At 49.6% G+C, this 8,643-nt stretch overlaps 1 protein-coding gene across 1 annotated transcript in view; it reads left to right on the top strand.

The window, feature by feature from the left end:
* The first annotated feature begins 247 nt into the window (after window positions 1-247).
* CIITA (class II major histocompatibility complex transactivator) overlaps window positions 248-8,643 on the top strand; it is a 45,349-nt gene continuing 36,953 nt past the window's right edge. The window contains exon 1 of the mRNA XM_030798979.1: window positions 248-291. The gene's annotated coding sequence lies outside the window, so the exon portion shown is untranslated. The remainder of the gene's footprint in view (window positions 292-8,643) is intronic.

The raw sequence follows: 8,643 nt of genomic DNA, 5'->3' as shown, positions 1-8,643 counted from the left end.
CTGGGACTCTCCCCGAAGTGGGGCTGGCCACTGTGAGGAGCCGACTGGAGGCAGGCAGCTGGGATGCCACTTCTGATAAAGCACGTGGTGGCCACAGTAGGTGCCTGGTTGCTCCACAGCCTGGCCCGAGCCCAGTGCTTCAGAAAGAAAGTGAAAGGGAAAAAGAACTGCGGGGAGGCGGGGAGGTACGATGACCAGGGAGGGGACGAGCTGCCACAGACTCGCGGCGGCCCCAGAGCTGGCGGGAGGGAGAGGCCACCAGCAGCACGCGCGGGAGCCGGGGGAACAGCGGTAGGTGACCAAAGTCTCCTCTGTAGCCCCTAAGGTCGGGCTGAGAATCGAGGCTCCGAGACGGTCAGCTACTTGCTCAAGGTCGCACAGCAAGTCTGGGAGGAGCTGGGGTGGAATACGCAAAATGTAGGCCCGGGAAACACCTCGTTTCCAGCATTCCTGGAACGACTCTGCGCGGGAACCGGGAGCCGGGAACCCGGAGCTTGGATTGCTGTGCCCAGAGCTCCGGGGCCTCGGGCGGGTGGCCAGGAAAGCCTGGCGGCAACTTCTGCAGAAAAACTGGAGCGCAGACGGGGAGCGCGGAGCAGAAACACGCCCCCGGCCACCCTTGGCCGACTCCGCGCGCCCGGGATTCTGCAGAGGTGCGCGCCCATCTTGTACTCTAGACCTTGGACCAGGGCCGCCGTTCTCTGAGCTTCACTTTCCCTGTTAGGTCATATTCCTGCTCTAACTCTGGAATCTCGGGTATTGGGCTCTCCGGGCGGGGGCGCTACGCAGGGAGGCAGTAGGGAGCCAAACCTTTAACCAGAGGATGGGAGAAGTCCTCAACTCTCGTTGAACATCTTGGCGAAGGCGTGTGTTTTGGGGAGGGGTGGGGGAGGGGTCCCCCGGACTGAACCGATCTCTTGGTCTCTCACTTCTCTATCTCGCTTTGGGGCCCTGACTCACACCCTCTAAGGAGAGGGGCTAAAGAGCCCTGGAAAGCCATCGTGTGAATGCCGGGGTGGGAGTGGGAGACTGGGTCTCCCTGGGGTCCAGGAAAGCCGGAATGGGAACCACCATGCTTAGCTTAGTCTGGAACTCTTAAAAGCCGCGGTCCTCCTGAGTCCCACAGCCCCTCTCCACCCTAGGTGTCACAGGAGACGTGGCAAAAGCCTAGAAGTTCAAGGCATGGCTCCCTCCCCAGTCGCAGCCTGGAGTTTCTAACTTTGGCAGGAAGTCTTCCGTTTCTGCTCCCCACTCCAAAGAAAAAATAAATACTTCTCCGGAGTGAGATTAAGGAAAGAGGTACTTCTTCCTCTTGGAGACAGAGGAGTTAAAGGAACCTGACTCCAACAAATGATCACCTTGCAAACCCCCCGCTGCCTTAGGTGATGAGCTGGTCTCCAACAATCTCAGAACGTTTGGAGGCAGGGTCTTCGGAGATGACTGAGTGGGAAATCCCAGGCTCCCCACACATGAACATCACCTGGGATGATCAACCTGTTTAGGATGCAGGTTCCCGGGCTTACCCCCAGGCCCCGTTGGCTAGGCCTGGGGTGAGGCTGAGACCCTGCAGGTTAAACCATCTATCCCAGGTGACTCCAATGTTCGTTTGTGGTGCAAAAGTCCCTCGAGGCAGAGACACTGGGAGGGGCTGATGTGGTCTCATCTCTTTACTCTTTCCCTGTTACAAAACCTTTATCAGAAAAGGAGTCCCAGGAGGTGTTTTCTTTTGTTTTGTTTTGCTTAATGCCACATAGGAAGCAGTTTGCAGAGGCAGGATTTGAACTGTGGTCTATTGAGAGCCCAGTCCAGTGCAGCAAGCAGATGTGAATCTCCACAAACGCAGGGCAGGGCCCAGGCAGTCAGAGAGAAACCTGTTGATACCCAGTTTGTCTGATGGCTGGGGCTTGGTTTCATGTCCTAAGACCCAGCCTCAGATACCTGGAGAAGAGCAGAATCAGAAAACTAACCCAAGGAAACTCTGGATCAGTTCCAGGCAATCTGGGAAGTGGCTGGAGGGAGGTAGGAAGCTTCCGGACTTAGCCTCAGATTTGCCTTGAGTCACCCTGACAAGTGACTTCCGCTCTCTGACGTTCATCTGTAAAATGGATAAAACATGAGAGCTTGCTTGATGATGTCTGATGTGTACAGAAAAAGCACTTTAGAAAACCACCAAAGAATATTCATGCATTGGGAATAATTATTATAGATCCTAAAGGGATTGTTTAGAAAGATCAGAGCGGGGCCGGGCGCAGCGGTTCACACTTGTAATCCCAGCACTTTGGGAGGCCGAGGCGGGTGGATTGCTTGAGGCCAGGAGTTCAAGACCAGCCTGGGCAACATGGAGAAACCCCATCTCTACTAAAACACTTTTTTGTGTTTTAGCTGGGCATGGTGGTGCACACCTGTAATCTCAACTACTTGGGAGGCTGAGGCATGAGAATCGCTTGAACTCGAGAGGCGGAGGTTACCCAAGAGCCGAGATTGCACCACTGCACCCCAGCCTGGGCAACAGAGCAAGACTGTCTCAGGAAAAAAAAAAAAGAGAGAAAAAAGTCAGAGAGGAAAGCATAGGCAGATGGGAGGTTTCCAAAGACCAAGACACACACAGTCAAAAGACAGTTCAGAAAGGGGCATTAGTTACCACCGATTCTCATAGGAAGGACATGGATACTTTCCAGATTCCTTCAATCCTTCTGACATCCAGGACAAGGTCTCTGATCTTCCCTGATGTTTGACAGTGCCCTAATGCTTGCTAAGATTTCTTTTTAACAAAGTGGTAGAGAAGCTGACATTATTTTAGTAATATTGTTTCGTTTTCAACCACGAGTGATACTGTTGGTTTGGTTTTGCTCTTCCGTTTATACATGGAAAAAAAGTCTTCTTTTTGTAAAATCATGGTAAAATACATATAACATAAAATTTACCATTTTAACCACTTTTAAATGTACAATTCAGTGGCATTAAATATTTCAAACTGTTGTGCAACCCCCGCTACCATCCATCTCCAGAACTTTTTCATCCTCCCAAACTGAAACTCTACCCAGTAAGCAATAACTCCCCACTGCCCCTTCCATTCAGCTCGTGGTAACTCCGACTTCCTGTCTCTATGTTTTGGGCTACTCTAGACACCGCCTTTAAATAGAATTACACAACATTTGTCTTTTTGTGCCTGGCTTCTTTCACTTAGCATAATGTCTTCCAGGTTCATCAATGTCATGCCATGTGTAATTCCTTTCTATGGCGGAATAGTATTCTAATATGTGGATATCCCATATTTTGTTCATCCATTCATTCATTTCTTGATAGACACTTGGGTTTTTCCTACCTCTTGACTATTGTGAATAATGTTGCTAGGTACATGAGTGGACAAATATCTGTCTGACTCCCTGCTTTCAACTCTAGAAAGCTTTCTTTTAAAATCGGTCTATTAAGTTTCTTTAAAAAGTTAATTTAAGAAAAATACTAAGGTAAATTGTAGAACAGGTGATATGTCAATATGACCCCAAAAATTGTAAAGATGGAAGACAAATGCCTGCAGTTTGGGAAACCGGATGAGAGGAAAGACCTGGAAGCTATTGTAAACTCTAGGCTGAGGGTCTGGTGACTACTAAACCAAGGGCATGGCAGCAGAGGGCAGCTGAGAGACTTCAGGAAGGAAAGATATAAGAATTAAGAAAGGGGCCTGGTGCAGTGGCTCATGCCTGTAATTCCAGCACCTTGGGAGGTCAAGACAGGATGATGGCTTGAGACCAGGAGTTCAAGACCAGCCTGGGCAACAGAGCAAGCTCTTTTTTTTTGGAAAAAAAATACGTAAATTAATAAAAATAAATTTTTGAAAATACAGATTCCAGGCTGGGAATAGTGGCTCACACCTGTAACCCCAGCACTTTGGGAGGCTGAGGCCAGCGGATCACCTGGGGTCAGGAGTTCGAGACCAGCCTGAGCAACATGGTGAAACCCCATCTCTCCTAAAAATACAAAATGAGCCAGGTGCGATGGCGCATGCCTGTAATCCCAGCTACTCAGAGGCTGGGGCAGGAGAATCACCTGAACCCAGGAGGCGGAGATTGCGGTGAGCCGAAATCACACCATTGCACTCCAGCCTGGGCAACAAGAGTGAAACTCCATCTCAAAAAAAATGAAAGAAAATACAGATTCCTGGGCCCGGCTGCAGACTCCCTGAATAGAGCCACTGGGGGTGAGGCCCAGGACGCTGTGTTTTTAACATCCTTCCCAGGTAATTCTCACTCACAGCCAAGCCTGCCAATGGCTGCACTCCGTAGTCAGATCTCAGCAAGCAGGACTGGCTCATGGTTCATCTTGGGGTCTCCAGCACCCAGCAGAGTGCTCAGGTGGGGGGCGGGAGGGTACTTTGTTAAGTAGAGCCAGATGGGTCAGGACTAAAGAGTGGGGCCTGGCTTTGCTAACTGCAGTCACAAGATCCTTATCACTCCACCCCCTACCCCAGCACCAGGGTCAGATTCCCTTCCAGGAAAAACTTGTTGGACTCCTTTCCAGGTCATTGACAGCACTTAGGAGTGGCATGCAGAGGGGAGGCTACTGGGGCAGGGACAGACCAGGCAAGTCGGGAAGGGAACTCTTATCCCAACCCTGCATTCTGGACAGAGACTGAAGGTCTCCTGGCTGCAGCTCATACAGCTCATCTTCATTCTCATCCTGGGACCACCAGGCCCCTCACCCACAATAACTTTACCCTTTACTGGCAAACGCACAAGCTGGAGATGATGGCTCATTTGAGTTTTAAGATTCTCCAAGTTGTTATGAGGTCAGTGTCCTCAATGGGGACCCAGAGAAGAGAGGTGGCTTGCCTGAACTTTCAGAGAGGGCATCTGTGGTGTCTTTTGTGGGGTTCTGTAGGATTTCCAGGCCCCTCTTGGAGGAAAAATAGAAGTAAGTTGTCTCAGGTCAGATTGTCTGGGAAGCCAAGTAGGAGATGGAGATTTGCATATAGGAGGTTTACTGGGGACATTCACAGGAGGGAACACCTGAAGGAAAAGGGAAGAAAGCAGGGTTGGGAAGCAGCAGCAGTTGAGGGGCAATGCAGTCACAACAGAGGTCTTAGCCAATCCCACAGGGAGCACTCAAGCTGGGACAGCAAGGAAGCTAGACCTTCACATCCCTCATCTACCCCCTGTCCTCCGATACAGGCGTAGCCTCCCCCATGACGAACACTCAGCACCAGACTGATACATTTGTTATCATCAATGAACCTACATTGATGCATCATTATTACCCAAGGTCCATGGTTTGTTTACATGAGGGTTTACTCTTGGTATTGTAGATTCTGTGGGTTTGGACATATATATGATGTAATGTATATGACATTATACTATCACACAGACTCATTTCACTGCCCTAAAAATCCCCACACTCTGTCTATTCATCCCCCCTCTCTCCCCCATAATCCTGGGCAACCGCCGACTTTTTATCTCCATCATTTTGCCTTTTTCAGAGAAATAGCTGGAGTCATACGGTATGTAGCCTCTTCAGATTGGCTTCTTTCACTTGGTGGAGTTGTGTTTTTATTTTTTTTTTATTATTTTCATGACTTTATTTATTTTTGAGACAGGGTCTCACTCTGTCACCCAGGCTGGAGTGCGGTGGCACAACCACAGCTCACTGAAGCCTTGACGACCTCTCCAGGCTCAAGTGATCCTCCCACCTCAGCCTTCTGAGTAGCCAGGACTACAGATGCACGCCACCATGCCCAGCTAATTTTTGTATTTTTTGTAGAGACGGGGTTTTGCCATCATGACCATGCTGCTCTCGAACTCCTGGGCTCAAGTGATCTGATCCACCCACCTCGGCCTCCCAAAGTCCTAGGATTACAGGCATGAGCCACCATGCCCAGGCTGAGCTGTGTTTTTAAATTGTACTCTGTGCAGCTTGTTTTAGGCAAGAGAGGTTTCAAGGACAGAATTGAATCCTGCCTCTCCTTGCCCCAATCACCCATCCCTTCCAAGCCATCATCTTTCCAGAAGTCAGAGCTAGAAGGGACCTGAAAAGGGCCTCTAAGCCCCAGATGGCAAACCCAAGAACCAAAAAGGCCATAATGATGTGAAATGTGTCCCAGCAGAAGGCAATAGGGAGTAATGGAGCCTCTGGCAATCCTATTTAACCACAGCGCTCTCTCTTCACCTGTTCAGGAATTTAGGATCCATGTAAAAGTTCATCTGAAAACCACTGCTCTTGTGTGACCCTCTTATTTAACAGATGAGGGCCCTGGGGACCAGAGAGGGGAACAGGCTTGCCCAAAGTCACACAGCCTCTCAGAAGCAGAGCAGTGCCCAGATCTCAGGTCTCATGACTCCCTGAGTCAATTCCATCCCACCAGGCTATTGCAAACACCGCCGTTTACGTGACTGAGCTGGTCCTTCTTTCTTTAACCTGCCTCTAACTGCTGAGAAGCCCTTTGGCTAGGGATTGGAGCCAATTTTGCTTTGTTTTCAGCTTTCCTGCTCTGAAGTTACTTTGTTTGCCAGAGGTTGGTTGGTTCAAACCCAAAGGGCAGGGAGCTGCAATGGAAGTCCATTCAAGGGTGCTGGAATTGGGATGGCAAAAAGCAACAGCAGGCAGATGTCAGCGGGGAGCAGCTCTTTGCATCCCGCAGTTCCCAGAGAGCTTACCATTCTTTCATTCATTCATTCATCCATTCATTTATGAGACAAGGTCTCACTCTGTTGCCCAGGTTGGAGTGCAATGGTACAGTCATTGCCCACTGCAGCCTCAAGCTCCTGAGCTCAAGCCATCCTCCTGCCTCAGCCTCCCAAGTAGCCAAGACTACAAGGGCACTCCACCACACTCAGCTAATTTTTGTATCTTTTATTTCTGAAAAGATGGGGTTTCACTATGTTGCCCAGGCTGGTCTTAAACTCCTGGCCTCAAGTCATCCTCCCTCCTCAGCCTCCCAAAGTGCTGGGATTACAGGTGTGATCTCAGAGAGCTTACCTCTTAATCACCTTTCCATCTGAGCTGGCAGCAGAGCTGGGAAAGTGCACCCAACACCCCAGATGCTGCAACTTTAGTGCTTCCTGCTCCTTTTCTGTGTGGAACTGGCCTGTCTGGGTACCCAGGGCCAGTCCCCTCCAAGACCCTCTGTAGAAAAAGACCCTAATGTGCCCTCAATTCCATTGCAGGACAGGACAGAGTTGAATCCTGCCTCTCCCTGCCCCAGTCACTCATCCCTCCCAAGCCATTATCTTGGGACCTGCAAGGGCCTTCCAGCCAAGGGTGGCAAATCCAAATACCAAAGGGGCCATAATGATGTAAAATGTGTCCAGGCAGAAGGCAATAGGAAGTAGTGAGGCCTCTGGCAACAACTGTGTGTACTCTATATAGAGACATTGTGATGGTAATTTACACACACACACACACACTTATATTGACTTGGGAAACAAAACAACTAGGCCTATCGACTGGATTCAACTTTTGATTTTGCAGCCAAGCCCCTGTGGCACAGCTGAGGAGCTTGCAGGTCAGAAAGGGGATTTAGAGCCAATATTTCCAGACCTCTCCTGACATGAAGCTCATCTGATCTCCTGCCCCAATTACACACATATACATGCACACACACGCATGCACGCACATGCACACACGTCTTCCAGTCTCCCTGCCTTGAGGACAAATGATCAGATCCTGCAACTGTTTCCAGGCCCATAAGCCCCTGAGCGTTGCAGTGTTGCTACACGCCTTAGTTTCCTCTCCGTCTCCTGTGAACTCTTCGTGCCACTCCAGGAAGTGAAAGTCTTGAGCGAGACCAGTCGTTTCTCTTAAGTCCTCTCTCTGTCTCATTCTCCTGGGATATCTACACTTGGTTTGCAAACAGCAGGCTGGAGAGCGAGGGGCTTCTTCCTCTACATCCAGCTCCTCCCCCATCCTTCTCCAAGTCCAGCATGTTCTTATCTCTCCCCCAGGACCCTTGGGCACAAATCAAGCCATCCCCAGACAGCCTATGGGGTGGAAAGAGCAGAGGTTTGTTTCTTTGTGAACATCTATAGGTACCAGGCTCTGTGCAGGCCCTATTGTTGGTGAGCCACAGAGGTACCAACCTCACCCCATGAATCCTCCTTTGTTTCTTTTCTTTTCAACCCTTGGGCCTTTAAACCTTCTATTAACTGCCCAGCGCAGCCCAGGTCATGGTACACTATGATCTTTGGTTCACATGAGGGATTTCTCTTCATTAATGTCCCCATTTCCCATACTGGGTGCCCATTCTAATGCATTTCAGGTGTATCTTTGTTTGTATGTGCTCTTATAAAACATGTTTTGCCTCTTTTTTTTTTTTTTTTTTTTTTTTTTTTCGGTGGAGTCTCACTCTGTCACCCAGGCTGATTTTTCTATTTTTACTAGAGATGGGGTTTTACCATCTTGGCCAAGCTGGTCTCAAACTCCTGACCTCAGGTGATCCACCCGCCTCGGCCTCCCAAAGTGCTGGAATTACAGGTGTGAGTCACCGTGCCCGGCCACAGTTTCTTACTTTTGCATTCCGTACTATGTTATTAGGATCTACTTGCCTTGCTTCTGATGCATTTGGTCTTTGCTTGTAATCAGGGACATTGTTCTCTGTGGAGTGCAGTGGTTACTTTTCACCTGTCCACACCCCCAGTGATGGACACCGAGGTG

This window comes from Nomascus leucogenys, chromosome 18, assembly GCF_006542625.1.
Source record: "Nomascus leucogenys isolate Asia chromosome 18, Asia_NLE_v1, whole genome shotgun sequence".
Lineage (NCBI taxonomy): Eukaryota > Metazoa > Chordata > Mammalia > Primates > Hylobatidae > Nomascus > Nomascus leucogenys.
The sequence above is the reverse complement of the archived record's forward strand: the minus strand, read 5'-3'. Positions and strand labels throughout refer to the sequence as shown.